This window comes from Xenopus laevis, chromosome 9_10L (genome assembly GCF_017654675.1).
Source record: "Xenopus laevis strain J_2021 chromosome 9_10L, Xenopus_laevis_v10.1, whole genome shotgun sequence".
In the NCBI taxonomy this organism is placed as follows: Eukaryota; Metazoa; Chordata; class Amphibia; order Anura; family Pipidae; genus Xenopus; species Xenopus laevis.
The window spans coordinates 23,687,189-23,712,014 of NC_054387.1; the positions used below are offsets into that span (position 1 = coordinate 23,687,189).

Genomic DNA, 24,826 nt, shown 5'->3' on the forward strand with positions numbered 1-24,826 from the left:
ATTTTTAATGTCCCACTTCCTTTCTGTCATTTTTTTCACACAGGAAGTCTTCCAGTGGCCATTTGTAGTACATTTTCAAGCTGATTGCGTACTTGTTATTTAGATTACAAAGGTGGAAGAGGTGTTTCTGAAGGCAGGCTGATTTTTTTGGAATAAGCTGAAGATGATGCTGTAACATAGACAAAATGGCCACCATTTTAGCACAAATGTTTAGAAACTGTATTTAAAGGGCTGGTTGACCTTTAACTTAACTTTTAAGTATGTTATAGAATCACCAAGTCTAAGAAACTTTTCAATTGGCCTTCATTAGTTATCTTGTATATTTATGAAATTATTGTGTTTATGCTTCGGATTCTTTCCATCTTTAAACTGTGGATCTAGAAAGAAAGGCTCTGTAAGACTACATATGTGATCTTATTGTGAGTTGTTATTCACACCATCCCCTAATTATATTCCACTCTCTTATTGAGATGAATGCATGGTTGCTATGCTAATTGGGACCCTAGCAACCAGATTGCTGACATTGCAAACTGTAGAGCAGCTGAATAAAAAGCTAAATAACGCAAAAAAACACAAATAATAAAAAATAACAAAGAATTGCAAATTGCCTCAGAATATTGAACTCTGCATCATAGTTAAACTTAACTCAAAGGTCAACAACCAATCTGCAAAAAGAAAGTGTGAAGCAACACATGTAGACCCTACAGCAGCTGTATTGTCATATATTACATTCTCTCCTGCTCGCATCATTGCAAACAATGGCTTTGTGTCCTGTATTTAAGTTTTAACCATTCCATCTCCCTTGCTGTGCCATTATAGATTCAAGTTTATCCATTCCATCTCCCTTGCTGTGCCATTATAGATTGACGGTTAACCATTCCATCTCCCTTGCTGTGTCATTTGACTGGAGTTAGTGTTTGGAATGAGATTTAAAATATATTTGTAGCATTTGGGAGGTCTCTACACCAGGGTTCACTTGAAATTCCATATGTTTCTGTCTTTTAATATCCTTTTGCCTTCTTTATTCACAATTGCAGCCCCGCCGCTCACATCACGGCATGCCTCGGACCAGGACTGGGATGATGCCGCTCAGCAACCCCAGGAAGAGGGTGAGGCTGAAGATCTTGATAGAGACTTTGGCACAGACATGCTCAATGTGTGTGACCAATGTAGTTGCTCACTCAACTTGTTTAGAACATTACTAATGTCCTATTTCACATTACAGAACACCGAGCTGAACGCCACGCCCAGTCACCAGCCGTGATTCCTGTGGTGCCCCCCAGATGTAAGATCATGTTTTAACTAATAAGCCCTTCCTTTATTTGTCTGTATGTGTCATCAAGATGCAAATCATATTTACTTTGTCCCTTATTCAGCATTATTTTTTATTGGGAGGGTAGTGCCTCTTTAATGTTCATCAGAAACTGTAGGTTTTTAAAATAATAATGTCTTAGAATTGTACCTTATTTTAATTTAATTTATGGCCTTCAATGACATGTAAAGCCTACATTTTTCTACCATGTATATAAGTTGGGCATATCTTCCCCACCCAAGCCACATAATTTGTACTGCATATACCCATTCCATTTGCCAGTGCCATCACATTTTCCTAAAACAAATCGCAGCTTTCACCCGGCGACCATTTTCCCTCTGACACATCATCAGTAACAAACAGGACATGTGTGCTGTAAAGTTCATGCAGTGCAGAATGCAGGTTTACACAGGCACAACATACTTTGCTAAAAAGTTCTGCTGGGGCTGAGCACATATTTTATGGGCTATACACTGCTGTGCAATTTCCACTGTAATGTTGTCATGTTTATTCCACCCCCCAAACATGTAAACACCCACCCCCAATCTAACTTGGAATATTAGCTTGGCCAATTTCCTTCACAACCTTTTGTTTGTTATGGGTTATGCACATGTATCTATATTTATATTTGATTTTTCTTGTAGGTCGTGCTGCTGCCGCTGCTGCTCCTGCAGCAGCTGCTCCGGCTGCAGAAATTGGGGGAACACCACAGGAGGAAGGACGGCAACTGGGTGATCGACCTGCAGGCCCAACCGGGGCTCGTCCACTCCATGATGAGTGTCTTGGTGCCTTACTTTTGCCGAGAGCGCTGCCGGGAACTCTGGATGATACGGTGGATTGCCCAAATCCACTCTGACATGGCCCTCATCCATGGTGAGATGCAGGAGACCAGGATGACCAATCATCATGGATTCCATGACCTGGTGGCAGCCATGGCAGTCCAGCTTCACTGACCAGGGGGCTCTGCTGAGGGTCTTGTCCCTGGTCCATCTGTTGCTACCCTCTCCACCCCCACCCTAGAAGCTCAGCAGTGGAGGGGAAGGGGGCATGGAAGTGGACAAGGTCCTGTCCGAGGGGATAAGAGAAAGTGCTCTTAGCTCCAGTCTGTATCACTTTCCAACCAACACTGGCCCCTTTACCTATTTTCTCCGGGCCAGAAAAACTTTGCCCTATTGACGCCTCAGGTATGACTTTGTCCATTACTCAGCAATGGGACTGAATCCCAAACAACACATCTCATTGTTTACACTGTGCTGCATTCTCATCACGGAGGGGTGCCATTTTTACATCTATTGGCACCCTTTCCAATAACATCTGGAAAAACACTTCAAAACATATAAGTGCATTTGCTCTAACATGTATATACTTATGGTGTTATGAGCACCAAGGTGTGCCATATCTAATATCCATTGGCTTCCTTTCCAATAACATATGGAAGAGCACTTACAAACATCTAAAAGTGCATTTTATAGTGCAAAATAACAACCAACGCTTTGTGCCTTTAAGGCATATCATATACTTCTGACTTGCTATTTAAGTAACAGAGGTAGAGGAGGAGGTAGTAGTAGGCATTAGCACATATTATGAGTGCTGGGTAGCCAAAGTAGGCCATAAGTAGCCAACAATACAAAGCACAAGGTACACTTTTTTCACTTGAAAATGTTGACAGTTGCATGAACATAGGCCATTGTTACATGAATGCACATAATATGTAAAACACATACATACAGAGCTTGATTAGCATATGTAACCTTTGAAATGACATTGCCTTAGTGATAAATACACAATAAAAAGTATAGTCATATGCTTGCAATGCTTGGAATTAATTGACCCATATATTTAAGTAACAGAGGTAGAGAAATATATTTCTATGGCGATGCTGCAGTGTTGCCCAACACATTCACTTGGCCAAAAAATGTTACATGGGTCAACGTGTCAGTTCCAAGTCTGACAACAGAAGAAGAGGGCCAAAAGCTTCATTAACTGAAATAAAACCCCCATGAGAAGACCAACATATTAAGGCCAAACAACAGACCTAGGTATTTGTGTATTTAACAGGCATTATTGAGTTAATATAGATGAAGGCTCCTAGAAAGACTGATTATCATTAGATTGATTAGTAAACATTATTACAATGGGGGACTAATAGGGTGAAAGCAAATGGCAACATTCCCAGCTTATGTTATGCATGTAGGAATCACACACCACCTGCACATTGTTGTAATGGGAGCGCTTACAATGATATTAGTGCTCCTGTTGATGGGGAGGTGGTGTGTGATGAATAGATGAATACAATCAATGAGTCATAAGTAATTAGGGAATTGTCCAATTTAGAAAAAGTCCTGCTTCAATGTTATCCACTCTGGTTGGGTTGAGGGTAACAAAACGAGCCTAGGCGACGGCCTCTTTTAAAGTAAAATAGCATCAGGTGGAGGTTTTTATTGTTAATCCAATGTTTTCTCAGCATTCCATGGACGTATTAACCATTTACTGAAGCCTAAGAATAGATAGGCTCAATCGAATATTCAAAGTAAAAAAACTATGAATATTCAATTATCGAAGTGGGAGATGGAGCTCGACAGGTCAAAGTTGGGGAATAAATCATTTTAAAAAAAACTTTGAGTGAATAACTGATAAATTTTGAATCCTTCGATATTCGAATTTGATAGACGAAGTTGAATAGAAGAATCGGATGATCGAATGTAAAAACCTTTGATAATCGAATTTTCCAACTTCGATTGTTGACTTCCAAAACTCCTATTGTTGAGGTAACATTAATACATTTCGAAAATTTGAATCGAAGTTCTAAGTTGAAGTAAAAATTCGGCTGATAAATCTGCCCCTTAATGGTCCCCCCTTACATGTCAAGATTTTTCAATTTTTTTCACATACACAATAGTAACCCTTACGTGTATACATTTTTAACATATACAATTGTCCCCCCTAACTTGTCAATATTTTTCCATTTTCTTACATATGCAATGGTCCTCTTGACATTTTTCACATAAACAATAGTCCCCCTTACGTGTCAATATTTTTTAATATTTTTTACATACGCATGGTGTTGAGATTTTTTTACTTATGCAATGGTCCCCCCTTAAGTGTTAAGATTTTTAAAATTTTTTCACATATGCAACGTGTCAAAATTTTACATTATTTTGCAATTATGCAATGGTCCTCCCTTACGTCTTGATGTTTTTCACACACTTACATCTTGACATTTTTCACACACTTAATGGCAAGGGGGGAACACTTAATGGTCCCTCCCTCTAGACATTTTTCACATTTACACAATAGTTCCCACCAGGGCTGCCATCAGAAATCACGCAGGCCCCACACAACAAAATTTTCTGCCCCCTCCTCACCACACCTCCCCTAACCATGGCCATTCCCCTAACCACACCCGTCCCCTAACAACAAACACCCACAGGAGCCCTCCTTGGTGGCCAGAGGTGCGCACGGGTGGTCAGGGGCCCTCCTTGGTGGTCAGGGGCCCTCCTTGGTGGTCAGGAACCCTCCTTTGTGGCCAGGGGCCCGCACGGTTGGTATGGGGTCTTCCTTGGTGGTCAGGGGCTCGCACAGGTAGTCAGGGCCCCGCAGAGAGTCAGGGGCCAGCACGGGGGTCAGTGGCCGGCATTGGTGGTCAGTGGCACTTACCTGCAACTGAGGGGGATCTCGCTTCCACGGCCCACCTTCTCCTGCAGGGGTTTTCTCCTTCCTTCGGCGGGGTCTTCACCATCTTTGCTGTCTTCAGGAAATAGCACCGTGTCCAGGAAGAAGGTACTTCTCCACACGCGTCTTCTCACTTCTGTCTGCAGGCGCAGGCTGCCAACGGTTTAAGTAGGGTGCGTCCGTGCGTACTGATGTCATGTGTACACAGCCAATCAGAATAGCGCTGACACCAATGAAAAGAGGCCCAGCAATCCAGTTCAGTGCGCTGCGGCCGGGCCCCCTTAGAGATGAGAATCCTCTGGGCCCGGGAGGACTGTCCCCCCTGTCACCCCCTGATGGCGGCCCTGATTCCAACTAAGGTGTCAATAGTTTTCAATATTTTAACATATGGTTAAATATTACATAAATACATAAATACATCAATTTTAATGGTCTCCCCCTTACATTTTGACATTTTTCACAAATGCAATGGTCCCCCCTTACGTCTTGACATTTTTCATGCACTTAATGGTTCCACTGTATGTGTCAAGGATTTTTAATTTTTTTCATATACACAATAGACATTTTTTACATTTTTTTTCAAATACACAATGGATATATTTTTTACATACGCAATGATCCCCCTTACTTGTCAATATTTTTCAATATTTTTCACATATGCAATGGTCCCCCTTTATGTCTTGACATTTTTCACATATGCAATGGTCCCCCCTTACATGTCAAGATTTTTCAATATTTTTCACATACGCATTTGTCTGATTTTATGTGTCAAGATTTTTCATTATGTTCACATACGAAATGGTCCCCCTTACGTCTTGACATTTTTCACATATGCACAGGTCCCCCATTACGTGTCAATATTTTTCAATATTTTTAAAAAATATTGACATTTTTTACATATGCAATTACATTTACATGTCAAAATGTTTACATTTTTCACATACGGAATGGTCCCCCCATACCTCATGACATTTTTCACATACTTAATGGTCTCCCCTTACGTGTCAAGATTTTTCAATATTTTTTAACATATGCTATAGTCCTCCCTTACGTGTCAAAATGTTTAATTTTTATTCAATTATGAATGGTCCTCCCTTACGTGTCAAGATTCTTAAAAAAATTTCACACATGCAATATCCCGCCCTTACTTCTTGACATTTTTCATACACTTAATGGTTCCACTGTGTGTTTTAAATTTTTTTCAAATACACAATGGACATTTTTTTACATACGCAATGGTCCCCCTTACGTGTCAATATTTTTCAATATTTTTCACATACGCAATGGTCCCCCTTTATGTCTTGACATTTTTCACATATGCAATGTTTCCCCCTTACATGTTAAGATTTTTCAATATTTTTCACATACGCAAGATGTCAAGATTTTTCATTATTTCCACATACAAAATGGTCCCCCCCCTTATGTCTTGACATTTTTCACATATGCACTGGTCCCCTGTTACTTGTCAATATTTTTCAATATTTTTAACATATGCAATGTTCTCCCATTACGTGTCAAGATTTTTAAAAAATTTTCGTATGCAATGGTCCCCCCTTATATGTCAAGATTACTCAATTTTTTTAACACATGCAATAGTCCTCCCTTACGTGTTAAAATTTTTAATTTTTATTCAATTATGAATGGTCCCCCCTTATGTCTTGATGTTTTTCACTTGCACAATTGTCCCCCCTTAAGTGTCAATATTTTTCAATATTTTTCACATGCGCAATGGACCCCCTTACGTCTTGACATTTTCACATACTTCATGGTCCCCACTTACGTGTCAAGATTTTAAAAAATGTTTCCATACGCAATGGTCCCCCCTTAGCTTTTGACATTTTTCATATATGCAATGGTACCCCCTTACATGTCAATATTTTTCAATATTTTTTACATACACAATGGTTCCTCCCTTATGTCTTGACATTTTTTCCATACGCAATGGTCCCTCCTTATGTGTCAAGATTTTTCCTTTTTTTTAACATACGTCTTGACATTTTTCACATACTTTATCGTTCCCCCTTACGTGTCAAGCTTTTTCAATTGTTTTTCACATATGCATTGGTCCCCCCATATGTCTTGAAATTTTTCACACACTTAATGGTCCCCCCTTACATGTCAAGATTTTTAATTTTTTTTCACATACTTAATGGTCTCCCCTTACGTGTGAAGATTTTTCATTATTTTTCACATACACAATAGACCCCCTTAAGTATTTGCATTTTTCACATACTTATGTGTCAAGATTTTTAAATTTTTTTCACAGACGCAATGGTCCCCCTTACGTGTTGACATTTTTAACATATGCCATAGTCCCCCATTATATCTCAAAATGTTTCAATATTTTTCACATACACAATGGACCATCCTTACGCCTTGACATTTTTCACATACACAATGGATCCCACTAATATGTCAATATTTCTCAATATTTTAAACATAATCATCTTACATCTTGACATTTTTCCCATATGCATTGGTCCCCCCCTTACGTGTCACATACTTAATGGTTCCCCATGACATGATTTTTCAATTTCAATCAAATACGCAATGGTCCCCCCTTACGTCTTGACATTTTTAACATATGCAATGGTAATAAATGTAATAAATATTTCTTTCTATCCAATCCTTTTTTTGAAATTGACCTTTTCTAAAATCTGCCATCTCAATTGGGATAATTGATGTCCTTGTAAGAAAAAATGTTTCGCCAACAAAGATTCAGCTTTTGTCTTATCAAGTTTTTCTTCAGATTTTTCGGTAAAAGTTTGTGGCATGGGAGGCAACGGCCGATATTTGATTTGTGTTCGTTTAATCTTAATTTAATGGTCCGACTTGTCTATCCAATATAAACTAAACCACATGGACACTTAATACAGTAAACAACATCCTTCGTGTCACAAGTAAAAAAAACCTAATGTCATGTTTCGTACCAAGATGTGGGTGAGTGACATAACTTCCAGGAATGATAGCATTGCAATGACTACAGTTCCTACAAGGAAAGGTACCAGTGCTTTGTGTACCTAGAATATTGCGCCTCCCCTTAGGGGGCAATGCCTTATGTTTGATCAATTCACCTACGTTCCTACCCCTTCTATAAGAAAAAAGGGGAGGAGCTTTGAAAAGATGGCCATACTTAACATCAGTGCTCAGAATTCTCCAATATTTAAGAACAATATTGCGATGAAATTTCGAATTTGTATTAAAGGATGTTACAAAAGGGATTCTTTGCAATTTGCTTGTTTTACATTTTGGTTTCCTAGTTAGGGCAACCTGCCTAGGGACATTTTCCACCTCTTTTTGTGTGTCCAAAAGACTAGATTTATCATAACCTCTCATCTGAAATTTATCCACCATCTTATGCGATTCTATATTATACAACTCGAGTGTGGATGTAATACGTGTAACCCGCATTAGTTGACTTCGTGGAAGGCCTTTAAATAACCCTGGTGGATGAAAACTCGAAAGTCTGAGTATATTATTTCTATCAGTAGGTTTACTGTACAAGGATGTAACGAAAGAGGACCCCTCTATCTGAATGTTAACATCTAGAAAATGTAGCTCAAATGGATTGGCTTCAAATGTGAACTTAAAAGTGGGGTGTACTCTGTTCAGATGAGCAGCAAAATCCTGTAACAAATCCCTGGTGCCAGAACAAATAAAGATTGTATCATCCACATATCTCATGTATTCATGTACATAAGGGTTAAAGTCACTGTTTGAAAAAATGTGTACTTTTTCAAAGTGGTCCATAAAAATGTTGGCATAAGCCGGTGCCATGTTGGCACCCATGGCGAAACCTTGTAACTGTAGAAAAAATTCATCCTTGTATACAAAGTAGTTATTAGTCAAAACCAACTCGAGTAATTGACAAATAAAAGTCACTGTGTGCAATGGTAAGTTAGATTTGGATAAGTACTTATGTATACACTCAATACCTTCATTATGGGGTATCGATGTGAAAAGATCTTTAACATCCAAGGAGCATAAGAGAAAATTCTCTGTTGGCAATGTTATTTTGCTCAATCTATCTAAAAACTCTGTGATATCTGTTAAACAAGGTAGTAAAGTAGGCAAAATTTCTTGCAAATGCATATCTATATAGATAGCAGGGGGTTGCCAAATAGATCCAACATTAGAGACAATCGGTCTTGATGGCGGTTTTTCCATACTTTTATGGATTTTTGGCAAAATATATACATAAGGTACTGTAGGGTTTTTCTCAATCAGCAATTGGAGGGTTTCATCAGGAAGAACACCTTCCATTACAGCCCCATTTAAAAAGATATTTAACTCATTTTTAAATTTAGCAGTCGCAAATAGTGGGATGCATTGCTTAACTGTCGTAATGCCTCAGTATCATAATCAACTTTATTCATTATGACCATCCCGCCACCCTTATCTGCCTTGGTAATGAAGATGTCAGTATTATCTTGTAACCATCTCAGTGCGTCACGTTCTGCCTGAGATGAATTTTGGCGTAGATCACAATGATTGCGTGATTTATTAGTGTTATGGGTACTGACATCTGCCATTACCATAGCCTCAAAGGTATCGATGGTGGAAAAATTACCAGAGGGAACAAACGAACATCTTGTGCCCAATTTACATTTTAATTGCTTATTAGAATTATCCCTTTGCTCCTGCTCATTACCCCAAAAAAATGCCTTCAGTTTCAAAGATCTAACAAACTTAAACAAATCAATTACGAATGTAAAGGGTGCTGCTGTATATGTTGGAACAAAATTAAGTCCTTTATCTAGCAAAGATAATTCATTAGGCCCCAGTTCATGATGTGATAAGTTTATAACCGTATTTACCTGCGGTATGTCCGCCCTGCTCAAATTTTTGTAAACGGTTTTCGCACTGCGGCTCTCCTGATCTTTCGTGGCCTTTTTTCGGTCCTGCCCTAAAAAAGAGACCGCAGAACTTTGTGAAGAGGTGGTCGAAGAAAGATCCGAATCCGTAGGCAGTGTGGCCGATTTTCGTGAAGAGCCCGTGGGGGAATAAAACCGATGCCTGAAGGCCCGTCTGTTGTCCCTCATTATATGCTCCTAACTCAGGTAAAGAAGAATTTTACTCTCAGATTACACGGAAAATAGGGATTTATCCGCAGAATAAGATTATTATTGGTGGGGATTTCAACGAAATTTATCTATGACCTCTAGATAAAAGTGGTCCAACCCAAAAGCATTCTTTTAGAAAATCTAAATTATTGTCAGATTTTGAAAACCAGACAAAGTTAGTAGATCTTTGGAGAATGCTGAACCCGACAGAAAGAGGTTTTACTTTTTTCTCTCATCCTCATGGGATAGGGACTCGAATTGACTATTTATTTTCATCAATTGATGTACTTAATAAAACTAGGTCAGCAAATATTAGCAGTATTAATTTGTCAGATTGAGATAGAATTAGGCAATTTACCGAAATCTTATATTCCTTGGTCATACCCTATCTTCCTTAAAGACAAGCCGGAGTTTAATGTTAAGTTGCAAGAGAGATGCAATTTATTCCTTAAAGAGAATGTGCAATATCAAGATGAGAAGCCCAATTTACCATTATTATGGGATGTGTGGAAGGCTGTAATTCGTGGAGAGATTACTTCTTGTACAATCCATTTTATGAGAAAAATTAATTAAGAATTCATCTTCCATTCCAAAGCTCATAAAAAGGCCTATTTAAATTTTATTATGCATCCCTTTAAACAACATAGTGAGAGGTATAAAGAATCTTTGGATAGACTTAAATACAATGAGAGATCAATCTTCTCTGGCTTATTACAAAGCTAAATTTAGTAATTTGTACAATAAGTCAAATAGATTCTTAGCTAATATATTTAAAAATAGCAGGAGTTCTCATAAGCCAATGTTAATTAGAAATCATTTAGGTCAATTAACTAACCTTCCGAAAGATATAGTTAATATCTTCAAATGTTACCTTGAATCTATTTACTCCCCTTCACAAACAAATGAAAATGAAAGCTTAAATTTTCTTTGGAAAGTTAATTTTCCGAAACTCTCGGAAGAACAATTAGCTTCACTTAATCAACCAATTGCTATTCAAGAAGTATTGTCTACCATAAATTCACTTAAAGATTTTAAAGCAGGAGGGCCTGATGGATTTACTTCTCCCTTTTATACATCTTTTAGACCTATTTCTTAAATAAATATTGACTTTCAGATATTAACGAAAATAACAGCTAAAAGATTATCTTTATTATTACCCAGTATTATTTCTTGTCAACAAAATGGTTTTGTGAAAAATAGGACTAGGGTTAAAAATTTACGTACTTTATTAAACGTTATCTATAAAGTTAAGAAATCTATGATTCCATGTTCAATTTTGAGTCTAGATGCTGAAAAGGCTTTTGATAATGTCTCCTGGAAATATCTTTGGTCTTAGAGGACAATTTATTGTACTGCTTAATTCCATCTATTCAAATCCTAAAGCAAGAATTGCGGCAGTTGGAGAACTTTCTGAAACATTTGGTCTGTATAGAGGAACCCCCCAGGGTTGTCCTTTATCTCCACTTTTGTTTAATATTTTATGGAGCCTTTTATTATATTTATAGATTCTACTAATTTATTCTAAGGGTTGATGGCTGTAATATAAATACTTGTGCAGCGGGGACGGCCGCCGCATGGTTCTGTTCCGGTGCCATCTTGTTCCTCTAAGGGCATGCACGCGCCTCCCTGTTTCTTAAAGGTGTGGGTGTGCTGGCGTGATGACGCCAGCGCGCAATGGTGCCAAAATTCAAATGTATAAATAGAGTGAAAGGGTTTCCAGACTTTGCCCGTGATAGAACTTTGTTCTTGTGGTTTCCTGAGCCTTGAGCGTCTGTATTCTGATGTGATTATCCGTGTTTGACCCAGCCTGCTTTCTGACAATCCGACAATCTAAATTTCAAATTATTCAATCAAATTATTGGGTGGGGCTGGGCATGACCCAGCTGTCTTAGTGCATATCAGTACTAATGACAAAATAAATGGTAGATGGAAGACCTTAAAGAGTGATTTCAGGGATCTAGGCTCTAAGATCAAGGAAAGGTCTTCCAATATCATCTTTTCTGAAATTTTGCCCGTGCCACGTGCAAGTTTAGGAAAACAGCGGGAGTTTAGGGAGCTAAATGCGTGGCTCAAGTCTTGGTGTAGGAACGGTTTGGGTTCCTAGAGCACTGGGTGATTTTTCGTTGGAGTACAACCTATACAGTCGTGATGGTTTGCACCTCAATGGAAGGGGGTTGGCGGTGCTAGGGGAAAGAATGGCTAAGAGTTTGGAGGAGTGTTTAAACTAGGCAAGGGGGGGGTGAGATAAAGAATTATGAGGAAGCTAGGGTAGATGGGGCAGTGGGGTTAGTAAGGTTGTCATGGGGAGGAGTGAGGGGGGCATACAGTTTACCAGCTAAGGAGCTCCCTCTGTTACAAGGAAAACAGAGTACTACTAACTTAACATATAATTCTCCACTAAGTAATGCAAATTTCAGAAATAAAAGTAGTAACCTCCGCTGTATGCTGGCAAATGCACGGAATTTGTGAGGTAAAATGGGAGACCTAGAATTAATTGCATGCTCTAAAAATTATGATATAATTGGTATCACTGAGACCTGGTGGGATGAAACATGTGACTGGAATGTGAATTTAAATGGTTACACCCTGAATTAAAGCCATGCGCTAAAGAAATAACAATTGCTGGCACCGGTGAGGGTGTAGAATCACTTTGGGTAGAGATTTTGACTGGGCAAAAGGTAACAAAAAGAATTATCATTGGTGTATGCTATAAACCACCTTGTATAAGTGTCGAGTATGAAGCCAAGCTACACTTGCAGATACAAGCGGCTTCAAAGCTGGGTCAAGTTGTTGCTATGGGTGACTTCAATTATCCAGACATTGACTGGGGTAATGGGGTTGCTAAGACAAAAAAAAAATATGCTGAATGACAACTTTTTATTCCAGCTCGTTAAAGAACCTACTAGGAATAACTCTCTTTTGGACCTTGTAATAACTATCAATACTGAACTCATCTCTAACATTTGTGTGGGTGAGCATTTAGGGAATAGTGATCATAACATGGTCTCCTTGGAGATTCTGTTGCAGAAGCAATTCTATAAGGGAGTAACTAAAACACAAAATTTCAGACATGCAAACTTTGACAGTATAAGGGCATCTCTGCAACATAATGCTTTTCACAGGATTAAACACAGAACAAAAATGGGAAGTCTTTAAAATGCTGCTTAATAAATATACTTGTCAGTATATTCCACTTGTAAGCAAGGAACGTCATTGCAAAGCAAAACCTTTTTGGTTCAATAGAAGCGTTGGTGTTGAGGTGGGTAAGAAAAGACGTGCTTTTAAGGCTTTAAGCTGGTACAGCCGAAACATTTATAAGGTACAAGGAGGCCAATAAATAATGCAAAGAAGCTATAAGGCAAGCTAAAATTGATACAGAAAAGTATATTGCAGCAAGCAGTAAAAAAAAATCCAAAATTATTTTTTAGATATGTTAATAGTAAATAAATGAAGCAGGAAGGGCTGGGACCCTTACTATCAGAGGGGGGTCAGCTGGTTGATGAAAACAAAATAAAAGCGCAGATTCTGAACTCATATTTTTCATCTATCTACACAAATGAGGAACCAGTAAGTGAAGGTTTCCTTCTTAATAGTACCAATTCTAGTAATACAACTAATGATGCATGGTTCACACATGAAGAAATTCAAAAGAGACTAGAACATGTTAAGATTAACAAAGGTCCGGGCCAGATGGTATTCATCCCAGGGTAATTAGCGAGCTTAGCTCTTTGATTGCCAAACCTCTTTACTTAATTTTTCAGGATTCATTGAGATCTGGCATAGTGCCGAGAGACTGGCGAATTGCTAATGTGGTGCCTCTATTCAAAAAAGGATCCCGTTCTCAGCCTCAAAACTATAGGCCATTTAGTCTGACGTCAGTGGTAGGAAAGCTTTTCGAAGGGTTAATAAAGGATAAGATACTGGACTTCATAGCAAATAATAATACTATGGGGCAAATTCACTAGCATTCGTAGTTTCGCCAGGCGCAACTTCACCGCGCTTCGCCGCACTTCGCCAGGCGTAGTTTCGCCAGCGCTCTGCAAATTCACTAAAATCCAAAGTTGCGCTCAGGGGTAGCGTAAGGTTGCAAAGTTGCGCTAGCGTTGATTCGCTATGTAAAGCGAAGTTACGCTAGCGAAGGCTAATTTGCATACGTCGCGAAATTCAAATTTCAATGGAGGAATACGTATCAGCACTACAAATGCCTAGAAAACCTTCAAATCAGCAAATAAAAATTTTATTTTGCCCTACACACGTTTTTTGAGACTTAGAAAAAGATTTGACTTTTTTTGAAACAATCCCTATCTACTCTATTGCGCTTCACCAGGTCTGAGGTGGCGAAGGAAGTCTAGCGTAAAAGGTAGCGTTCAGTACACTGCGCAAGTTAGTGAATTTGCGTAGTTACGTCGCTAGTGAAAATTCGCCTGGCGTAAGGGTGCGAAGTAACACTAGCGAAACTATGCCAGCGTTCGTTAGTGAATTTGCGCAGTAACGAAAATGCCAAACGCTAGCAAATTAACGCTAGCGTTTGGCGCTTAGTAAATTTGCCCCACTATGAGTTTGTGCCAGCATGGTTTTATGCGTAATAGATCTTGCCAGACTAACTTAATTTCTTTTTATGAGAATGTAAGTAGAGACCTCGATTCTGGGATGGCAGTGGATGTGATTTACTTAGACTTTGCTAAAGCATTTGATACAGTGCCACATAAAAGGTTACTGGTTAAGGAATGTTGGCCTGGAACATAGTATTTGTACCTGGATAGAGAACTGGCTAAAAGATAGCCTACAAAGAGTGGTGGTAAATGGTACATTTTCTAATTGGACCAGTGTTAGGGGAGTACTGCAGGGCTCTGTACTAGGTCCCTTGCTTTTCAACTTGTTTATTATTGACCTGGAGGTGGGCATTGAAAGTACTGTTTCTATTTTTGCAGATGGTACTAAATTGTGCAGAACTATAGGTTCCATGCAGGATGCTGCCACTTTGCAGAGTGATTTGTCTAAATTGGAAAACTGGGCAGCAAACTGGAAAATGAGGTTCAATGTTGATAAATGCAAGGTTATGCACTTTGGCAAAAATAATATAAATGCAAGCTATACACTAAATGGCAGTGTGTTGGGAGTTTACTTAAATGAGAAGGATCTAGGGGTCTTTGTAGATAACACGTTGTCTAATTCTGGGCAGTGTCATTCTATGGCAACTAAAGCAAATAAAGTTCTGTCTTGCATAAAAAAGGGCATTAACGCAAAGGATGAAAACATAATTATGCCTCTTTATAGGTCCCTGGTAAGGCCTCATCTGGAGTATGCAATGCAGTTTTGGACTCCAGTCCTTAAGACGGATATAAATGAGCTGGAGAGAGTGCAGAGACGTGCAACTAAATTGGTTAGAGGGATGGAAGACTTAAATTATGAGGGTAGACTGTCATGGTTGGGTTGTTTTCTCTGGAAAAAAGGCGCTTGCGAGGGGACATGATTACACTTTACAAGTACATTAGAGGACATTATAGACAAATAGCAGGGGACCTTTTTACCCACAAAGTGTATCAGCCTTGTTGCACAAAATCAGACTCTGTCGAACGCCTACCCTCTTTGTCTCTTTAGACGTGGAGAAGGCGTTCGACAGAGTCAGTTGGGCCTATATGGTTAAGGTGTTAACAAAATTAGGTTTTTCTGGATTTATATTTAAAGCAATTTTGGCCCTCTATTCCCAACCTTCTGCCAAAGTATTATCTTCTGGAACATTGTCCCTCCCCTTTGAAATTAATAATGGAACCAGACAAGGCTGCCCACTCTCCCCGTTAATCTTTATCTTGTCCCTTGAACCCCTTGCTCAGAAAATTAGGGACAACCCACAAATTCATGGTATACAATTAGGGAATTCCAGCACCAAATTGGGATTGTATGCGGACGATATCCTACTTTATCTACAGAAGCCCCTCATATCCCTGTCAAACTTAAATTCAGAACTTGACCTTTTCTCAAGGATCTTTTATTATAAATTAAACCAAAATAAAACAGTAATTCTCCCCTGTCATGTATCCCAAACTATTGTAAACACTTTAAAAAGCTGCTGCCAATATTCTTGGACTGATAAGTCCATAAAGTACTTAGGTATTTCATTAACTCCCTCAATTGCCCAACTTTATAAAGAAAATTATGTCCCCTGGCTAGTCAAATTGAAATCTCACTTAGAATCCCTAGCAAAGTTAGGATTCTCCTGGCTAGGAAGGTCAGCCACTTTCAAAATGATGCTGTTACCCCAACTTTTATATTTATTTAGGAATCTTCCAATTAAAGTCCCCCAGAAATTCTTTATCACCTTACAAAAATTATTAAACAAATTTATCTTATAAAGTATTATAAAGCAACTGTTCTTGAGCAGTCCAGACCAAATTGGGCAAACGATGTTTCTAAACATTGGATCAGAATTGAGGAGGAACAATTACCTTCTGGAACGTTTAAATCATACTTGGAATCCAGGATGGTCTGGAAGGTCCAACAAAAAGTCAGGAACCCTATTACTGCTAACACCTTTAAAGTGTGGAAGGAAATGATGAAACTGTGTAAGAAAGATACTTTGGCTGTTGACACCCCTACATCACTGTCAGTATTACATAATGCTATTAAGAATATTAATCTAGATCACTGGCAGACATGTGGCTTATCAACAATTGAAGATCTGTTGGAAGGTTCAAGTATTAAAGCCTTTGATGAACTAGTGGCAACATATGATATCCCAATAACAGATAAAATACTATATGATAAAATTCATAAATTTCTAGCCAGGCACCCCTTTAATCACATCACTTTTACTCCCCAAATTAATAGATTAATTAAACCAGAAGGAAGCAATAAGAAGGGTACGTCCATCTTCTATAGAACATTATTGGATCTAGTAGGAGATTCCCCCAAGTGGCAGTTAAACAATTGGCAGGAGAATTTTCAGATTGACATATCAGAAGAAGAATGGGAGGCAGCATATAGATCCTTGAGAAAGGCACCTCATTGTGTCTCTCATCAAGAGGGCTTTATTAAAACCATTTGGCAGTGGTATATGACCCCTGAACGAATTTCTAAATTTGATCCTAAATCATCACCCTTGTGCTGGAGAGGATGCAATAAGACAGGTTCTCTGATGCATGTTCTTTGGAGCTGTCCTAAATTACAGAGACTCTGGGAAGATATTGACAAATTTCTTAAAAAACTTCCTGTATCACTAGAAAAAATCCCCCCTGGAATGGCCTTGCTCCATCTAGGTACCATGGACCTGCCACCTCAGGAAAGACTGATAATGAATCATATTTTTATTGTTACTAAAAATCTCATAGCAGCTAATTGGAAGTCCCCAATTATACCCAAGCTTGAAGACGTTTTAAAAATAGTAGATTCCAATCTTTTAGCTGAAAAGGCTTGGCAATCTTCAGTCTTTCCTGGGAAGGGCTAGTTTATGGCCTACAATATACATACAATCTAAACTTTCAGAACTTTAGAGTTTTGAGATCAGAACTATAATCCCCTCCTCTCACAGGACACATATATGGAGAACACTATATCCGGTTTCATTTGGCCTTATTGGATGTCAATTGAATCTTAATTTTTGGAAAACACAGGGAAAACTTTATGTTCTATACTTTGAAGATATTGGGACTTGTAGATTAGTGTTTGTTTGTTTGTTGTTAGTTATTCATAAGTTATGGTTTCTTATTGGATATTTATCACCAGATCACCAGATATATTGTTAGCTATCATAACTTAGACTAAAGTTTAATCATTATTGTTATTTTACTGCTAACTACTACTCTTATTACTATCATTGAATGAACATGTTTGATGTAATTTTTCAAAGTTTTCAAAGTTTAATTTTTTCAAAGTTTTCAAAGTTTGATTTTTCAATGTTTTCAAAGTTTGATTTTTCAAAGTTTTTAAAGTTTCATTTTTTCAACGTTTTCAAGGATTGATTTTTCAAAGTTTTCAAAGTTTCATTTTTTCAAAGTTTTCAACGTTTTCAAGGTTCGATTTTTCAAAGTTTTCAAAGTTTAATTTTTCAGTTTTCTGTTTCATTTTTCAAAGTTTTCAACTTCATTTTTCCACAGTGCCGCTGACAAGTCAAGAAGCCGAAAAGTGCCGCAGTTCATCGCCCACGGCCACACCACCCTGAAAGTGCCTGATCACGTCTGATCTCAGAAGCGATACAGGGTTGGGCCTGGTTAGTACCTGGATGGGAGACCGCCTGGGAATACCAGGTGTCGTAGGCTTTTTAACGTTTTCAACTTTATTTTGCCACAGCATCGCCGAAAAGTCATGGAGCCAAAAGGTGCTGCTATTCATCGCCTATAGCCACACTACCCTGAAAGTGCATGCTCTCGTCTGATCTGTGAAGTGATACAGGGTCAGGCCTGGTTGGTACCTGGATGGGAGACCGCCTGAGAAGTTTTCAAAGCTTCGTTTTTTCAACTTTTTCAAGGTTGATTTTTTAAAGTTTTCAAAGTTTCATTTTTTCAACGTTTTCAACGTTTGATTTTTCAAAGTTTTCAAAGTTTAATTTTTCAGTTTTCAGTTTCAGCTTTTCAAAGTTTTCAACTTCATTTTTCCACAGTGCCACTGACAAGTCAAGAAGCCGAAAAGTGCTGCTGTTCATCGCCTACGGCCACACCACCCTGAAAGTGCCTGATCTCGTCTGATCTCAGAAGCGATACAGGGTTGGGCCTGGTTAGTACCTGGATGGGAGACCGCCTGGGAATACCAGGTGTCGTAGGCTTTTCAACTTTATTTTGCCACAGCATCGCCGACAAGTCATGGAGCCAAAAGGTGCTGCTATTCTTTGCCTATAGCCACACTACCCTGAAAGTGCCTGCTCTCGTCTGATCTGTGAAGTAATACAGGGTCAGGCCTGGTTATTACCTGGATGGGAGACGTCCTGAGAAGTTTTCATAGCTTCATTTTTTCAACTATTTCAAGGTTTGATTTTTTAAAGTTTTCAAAGTTTGAGTTTTCAAAGTTTGAGTTTTCAAAGTTTTCAAAGTTTAATTTTTTAAAGTTTTCAAAGTTTCATTTTTTCAACGTTTTCAAAGTTTGATTTTTCAATATTTTCAAAGTTTCATTTTTCAAAGTTTTTAAAGTCTCATTTTTTCTACGTTTTCAAGGTTTGATTTTTCAAAGTTTTCAAAGTTTCATTTTTTCAACGTTTTCAACGTTTTCAAGGTTTGATTTTTCAAAGTTTTCAAAGTTTTCAAAGTTTCATTTTTCAGTTTTCAGTTTCAGCTTTTCAAAGTTTTCAACTTCATTTTTCCACAGTGCCGCTGACAAGTCAAGAAGCCGAAAAGTGCCGTTGCTCATCGCCTACGGCCGCACCACCCTGAAAGTGCCCGATCTCGTCTGATCTCAGAAGCGATACAGGGTCGGGCCTGGTTGGTACCTGGATGGGAGACCGCCTGGGAATACCAGGTGTCGTATGCTTTTCAACGTTTTCAACTTTATTTTGCCACAGCATCGCCGACAAGTCATGGAGCCAAAAGGTGCTGCTATTCATCGCCTATAGCCACACTACCCTGAAAGTGCCTGCTCTCGTCTGATCTGTGAAGTGATACAGGGTCAGGCCTGGTTGGTACCTGGATGGGAGACCGCCTGAGAAGTTTTCAAAGCTTCGTTTTTTCAACTTTTTCAAGGTTTGATTTTTTAAAGTTTTCAAAGTTTGAGTTTTCAAACTTTGAGTTTTCAAAGTTTTCAAAGTTTAATTTTTCAAAGTTTTCAAAGTTTCATTTTTTCAAAGTTTTCAAACTTTGATTTTTCAAAGTTTTCAAAGTTTCATTTTTCAAAGTTTTTAAAGTTTCATTTTTTCAACAGGTTCAAGGTTTGAGTTTTCAAAGTTTTCAAAGTTTCATTTTTTCAACGTTTTCAACGTTTTCAAGGTTTGATTTTTCAAAGTTTTCAAAGTTTAATTTTTCAGTTTTCAGTTTCAGCTTTTCAAAGTTTTCAACTTCATTTTTCCACAGTGCCGCTGACAAGTCAAGAAGCCGAAAAGTGCCGTTGCTCATCGCCTACGGCCGCACCACCCTGAAAGTGCCCGATCTCGGCTGATCTCAGAAGCGATACAGGGTCGGGCCTGGTTGGTACCTGGATGGGAGACCGCCTGGGAATACCAGGTGTCGTAGGCTTTTCAACGTTTTCAACTTTATTTTGCCACAGCATCGCCGACAAGTCATGGAGCCAAAAGGTGCTGCTATTCATCGCCTATAGCCACACTACCCTGAAAGTGCCTGCTCTCGTCTGATCTGTGAAGTGATACAGGGTCAGGCCTGGTTGGTACCTGGATGGGAGACCGCCTGAGAAGTTTTCAAAGCTTTGTTTTTTCAACTTTTTCAAGGTTGATTTTTTAAAGTTTTCAATGTTTCATTTTTTCAACGTTTTCAACGTTTTCAAGGTTTGATTTTTCAAAGTTTCATTTTTCATTTTTCAGTTTCAGCTTTTCAAAGTTTTCAACTTCATTTTTCCACAGTGCCACTGACAAGTCAAGAAGCCGAAAAGTGCCGCTGTTCATCGCCTACGGCCACACCACCCTGAAAGTGCATGATCTCGTCTGATCTCAGAAGCGATACAGGGTCGGGCCTGGTTAGTACCTGGATGGGAGACCGCCTGGGAATACCAGGTGTCGTAGGCTTTTCAACGTTTTCAACTTTATTTTGCCACAGCATCGCCGACAAGTCATGGAGCCAAAAGGTGCTGCTATTCTTTGCCTATAGCCACACTACCCTGAAAGTGCCTGCTCTCGTCTGATCTGTGAAGTAATACAGGGTCAGGCCTGGTTATTACCTGGATGGGAGACGTCATGAGAAGTTTTCATAGCTTCATTTTTTCAACTATTTCAAGGTTTGATTTTTTAAAGTTTTCAAAGTTTGAGTTTTCAAAGTTTGAGTTTTCAAAGTTTCATTTTTTAAAGTTTTCAAAGTTTCATTTTTTCAACGTTTTCAAAGTTTCATTTTTCAATATTTTCAAAGTTTGATTTTTCAAAGTTTTTAAAGTTTCATTTTTTCTACGTTTTCAAGGTTTGATTTTTCAAAGTTTTCAAAGTTTCATTTTTTCAACGTTTTCAACGTTTTCAAGGTTTGATATTTCAGTTTTCAGTTTCAGCTTTTCAAAGTTTTCAACTTCATTTTTCCACAGTGCCGCTGACAAGTCAAGAAGCCGAAAAGTGCCGCTGTTCATCGCCTACGGCCACACCACCCTGAAAGTGCATGATCTCGTCTGATCTCAGAAGCGATACAGGGTCGGGCCTGGTTAGTACCTGGATGGGAGACCGCCTGGGAATACCAGGTGTCGTAGGCTTTTCAACGTTTTCAACTTTATTTTGCCACAGCATCGCCGACAAGTCATGGAGCCAAAAGGTGCTGCTATTCTTTGCCTATAGCCACACTACCCTGAAAGTGCCTGCTCTCGTCTGATCTGTGAAGTAATACAGGGTCAGGCCTGGTTAGTACCTGGATGGGAGACGTCCTGAGAAGTTTTCATAGCTTCATTTTTCAACTATTTCAAGGTTTGATTTTTTAAAGTTTTCAAAGTTTGAGTTTTCAAAGTTTGAGTTTTCAAAGTTTTCAAAGTTTAATTTTTTAAAGTTTTCAAAGTTTCATTTTTTCAACGTTTTCAAAGTTTCATTTTTCAATATTTTCAAAGTTTGATTTTTCAAAGTTTTTAAAGTTTCATTTTTTCTACGTTTTCAAGGTTTGATTTTTCAAAGTTTTCAAAGTTTCATTTTTTCAACGTTTTCAACGTTTTCAAGGTTTGATTTTTCAGTTTTCAGTTTCAGCTTTTCAAAGTTTTCAACTTCATTTTTCCACAGTGCCGCTGACAAGTCAAGAAGCCGAAAAGTGCCGCTGCTCATTGCCTACGGCTGCACCACCCTGAAAGTGCCTGATCTCGTCTGATCTCAGAAGCGATACAGGGTCGGGCCTGCTTAGTACCTGGATGGGAGACCGCCTGGGAATACCAGGTGTCTTAGGCTTTTCAAAGTTTTCAACTTTATTTTGCCACAGCATCGCCGACAAGTCATGGAGCCAAAAGGTGCTGCTACTCATTGCCTATAGCCACACTACCCTGAAAGTGCATGCTCTCGTCTGATCTGTGAAGAGATACAGGGTCAGGCCTGGTTAGTACCTGGATGGGAGACCGCCTGAGAAGTTTTCAAACCTTTGTTTTTTCAAGGTTTGATTTTTTAAAGTTTTCAAAGTTTGAGTTTTGAAAGTTTGAGTTTTCAAAGTTTTCAAAGTTTAATTTTTCAAAGTTTTCAAAGTTTAATTTTTTCAAAGTTTTCAAAGTTTGATTTTTCAAAGTTTTCAAAGTTTGATTTTTCAAAGTTTTTAAAGTTTCATTTTTTCAACGTTTTCAAGGTTTGATTTTTCAAAGTTTTCAAAGTTTAATTTTTTCAAAGTTTTCAAAGTTTGATTTTTCAATGTTTTCAAAGTTTCATTTTTTAAAGTTTCATTTTTTCAACGTTTTCAAGGTTTGATTTTTCAAAGTTTTCAAAGTTTAATTTTTTCAACGTTTTCAACGTTTTCAAGGTTTGATTTTTCAAAGTTTTCAAAGTTTAATTTTTCAGTTTTCTGTTTCATTTTTCAAAGTTTTCAACTTCATTTTTCCACAGTGCCGCTGACAAGTCAAGAAGCCGAAAAGTGCCGCTGCTCATCGCCTACGGCCACACCACCCTGAAAGTGCCTGATCTCGTCTGATCTCAGAAGCGATACAGGGTCGGGCCTGGTTAGTACCTGGATGGGAGACCGCCTGGGAATACCAGGTGTCTTAGGCTTTTCAAAGTTTTCAACTTTATTTTGCCACAGCATCGCCGACAAGTCATGGAGCCAAAAGGTGCTGCTGTTCATTGCCTATAGCCACACTACCCTGAAAGTGCCTGCTCTCGTCTGATCTGTGAAGTGATACAGGGTCAGGCCTGGTTAGTACCTGGATGGGAGACCGCCTGAGAAGTTTTCAAAGCTTCATTTTTTCAAGGTTTGATTTTTTAAAGTTTTCAAAGTTTGAGTTTTCAAAGTTTGAGTTTTCAAAGTTTTCAAAGTTTAATTTTTCAAAGTTTTCAAAGTTTAATTTTTTCAAAGTTTTCAAAGTTTGATTTTTCAAAGTTTTCAAAGTTTGATTTTTCAAAGTTTTTAAAGTTTCATTTTTTCAACGTTTTCAAGGTTTGATTTTTCAAAGTTTTCAAAGTTTAAGTTTTTTCAAAGTTTTCAAAGTTTGATTTTTCAATGTTTTCAAAGTTTTTAAAGTTTCATTTTTTCAACGTTTTCAAGGTTTGATTTTTCAAAGTTTTCAAAGTTTAATTTTTTCAACGTTTTCAACGTTTTCAAGGTTTGATTTTTCAAAGTTTTCAAAGTTTAATTTTTCAGTTTTCTGTTTCATTTTTCAAAGTTTTCAACTTCATTTTTCCACAGTGCCGCTGACAAGTCAAGAAGCCGAAAAGTGCCGCTGTTCATCGCCTATGGCCACACCACCCTGAAAGTGCTTGATCTCGTCTGATCTCAGAAGCGATACAGGGTCGGGCCTGGTTAGTACCTGGATGGGAGACCGCCTGGGAATACCAGGTGTCGTAGGCTTTTCAAAGTTTTCAACTTTATTTTGCCACAGCATCGCCGACAAGTCATGGAGCCAAAAGGTGCTGCTGTTCTTTGCCTATAGCCACACTACCCTGAAAGTGCCTGCTCTCGTCTGATCTGTGAAGTGATACAGGGTCAGGCCTGGTTAGTACCTGGATGGGAGACCGCCTGAGAAGTTTTCAAAGCTTCATTTTTTCAAGGTTTGATTTTTTAAAGTTTTCAAAGTTTGAGTTTTCAAAGTTTGAGTTTTCAAAGTTTGAGTTTTCAAAGTTTGAGTTTTCAAAGTTTTCAAGTTTAATTTTTCAAAGTTTTCAACGTTTTCAAAATTTGATTTTTCAAAGTTTTCAAAGTTTAAATTTTTTCAAAGTTTTCAAAGTTTGATTTTTTCAACGTTTTCAAGGTTTGATTTTTCAACGTTTTCAAAGTTTCATTTTTTCAAACGTTTTCAACGTTTTCAAGGTTTGATTTTTCAACGTTTTCAAAGTTTAATTTTTCAGTTTTCAGTTTCATTTTTCAAAGTTTTCATTTTCATTTTTCCACAGTGCCGCTGACAAGTCAAGAAGCCGAAAAGTGCCGCTGTTCATCGCCTACGGCCACACCACCCTGAAAGTGCCTGATCTCGTCTGATCTCAGAAGCGATACAGGGTCGGGCCTGGTTAGTACCTGGATGGGAGACCGCCTGGGAATACCAGGTGTCATAGGCTTTTCAAAGTTTTCAACATTATTTTGCCACAGCATCGCCGACAAGTCATGGAGCCAAAAGGTGCTGCTATTCATCGCCTATAGCCACACTACCCTGAAAGTGCCTGCTCTCGTCTGATCTGTGAAGTGATACAGAGTCAGGCCTGGTTAGTACCTGGATGGGAGACCGCCTGAAAAGTTTTCAAAGTTTCGTCTTTTCAACTTTTTCAAAGTTTAATTTTTTCAAAGTTTTCAAAGTTTGATTTTTCAAAATTTTCAAAGTTTTATTTTTCAAAGTTTTCAAAGTTTCATTTTTTCAACGTTTTCAAAGTTTCATTTTTCAAAGTTTTTAAAGTTTCATTTTTCCAATGTTTTCAAGGTTAGATTTTTCAAAGTTTTCAAAGTTTCAGTTTTTTCAACGTTTTCAACGTTTTCAAGGTTTGATTTTTCAAAGTTTTCAAAGTTTCATTTTTCAGTTTTCTGTTTCATTTTTCAAAGTTTTCAAC

General features: G+C 38.3%; 6 non-coding genes and 4 pseudogenes across 6 annotated transcripts; all 10 read left to right on the forward strand.

Moving 5' to 3' along the window:
• The first annotated feature begins 18,183 nt into the window (after nucleotides 1-18,183).
• LOC121398619 lies at nucleotides 18,184-18,302 on the forward strand. The gene has a single exon (XR_005964439.1). It is a non-coding gene; the product is annotated as a 5S ribosomal RNA (ribosomal RNA).
• Nucleotides 18,303-18,686: 384 nt separating this feature from the next.
• Nucleotides 18,687-18,805, forward strand: LOC121398379. The gene has a single exon (XR_005964293.1). It is a non-coding gene; the product is annotated as a 5S ribosomal RNA (ribosomal RNA).
• A 579-nt stretch (nucleotides 18,806-19,384) lies between these two features.
• LOC121398403 lies at nucleotides 19,385-19,503 on the forward strand (annotated as a pseudogene).
• Nucleotides 19,504-20,082: 579 nt separating this feature from the next.
• Nucleotides 20,083-20,201, forward strand: LOC121398410 (annotated as a pseudogene).
• A 384-nt stretch (nucleotides 20,202-20,585) lies between these two features.
• On the forward strand, nucleotides 20,586-20,704 carry LOC121398624. The gene has a single exon (XR_005964444.1). It is a non-coding gene; the product is annotated as a 5S ribosomal RNA (ribosomal RNA).
• A 546-nt stretch (nucleotides 20,705-21,250) lies between these two features.
• On the forward strand, nucleotides 21,251-21,369 carry LOC121398625. The gene has a single exon (XR_005964445.1). It is a non-coding gene; the product is annotated as a 5S ribosomal RNA (ribosomal RNA).
• Nucleotides 21,370-21,923: 554 nt separating this feature from the next.
• Nucleotides 21,924-22,042, forward strand: LOC121398406 (annotated as a pseudogene).
• A 682-nt stretch (nucleotides 22,043-22,724) lies between these two features.
• Nucleotides 22,725-22,843, forward strand: LOC121398380 (annotated as a pseudogene).
• A 677-nt stretch (nucleotides 22,844-23,520) lies between these two features.
• LOC121398618 lies at nucleotides 23,521-23,639 on the forward strand. The gene has a single exon (XR_005964438.1). It is a non-coding gene; the product is annotated as a 5S ribosomal RNA (ribosomal RNA).
• A 585-nt stretch (nucleotides 23,640-24,224) lies between these two features.
• LOC121398620 lies at nucleotides 24,225-24,343 on the forward strand. The gene has a single exon (XR_005964440.1). It is a non-coding gene; the product is annotated as a 5S ribosomal RNA (ribosomal RNA).
• Nucleotides 24,344-24,826: the final 483 nt, after the last annotated feature.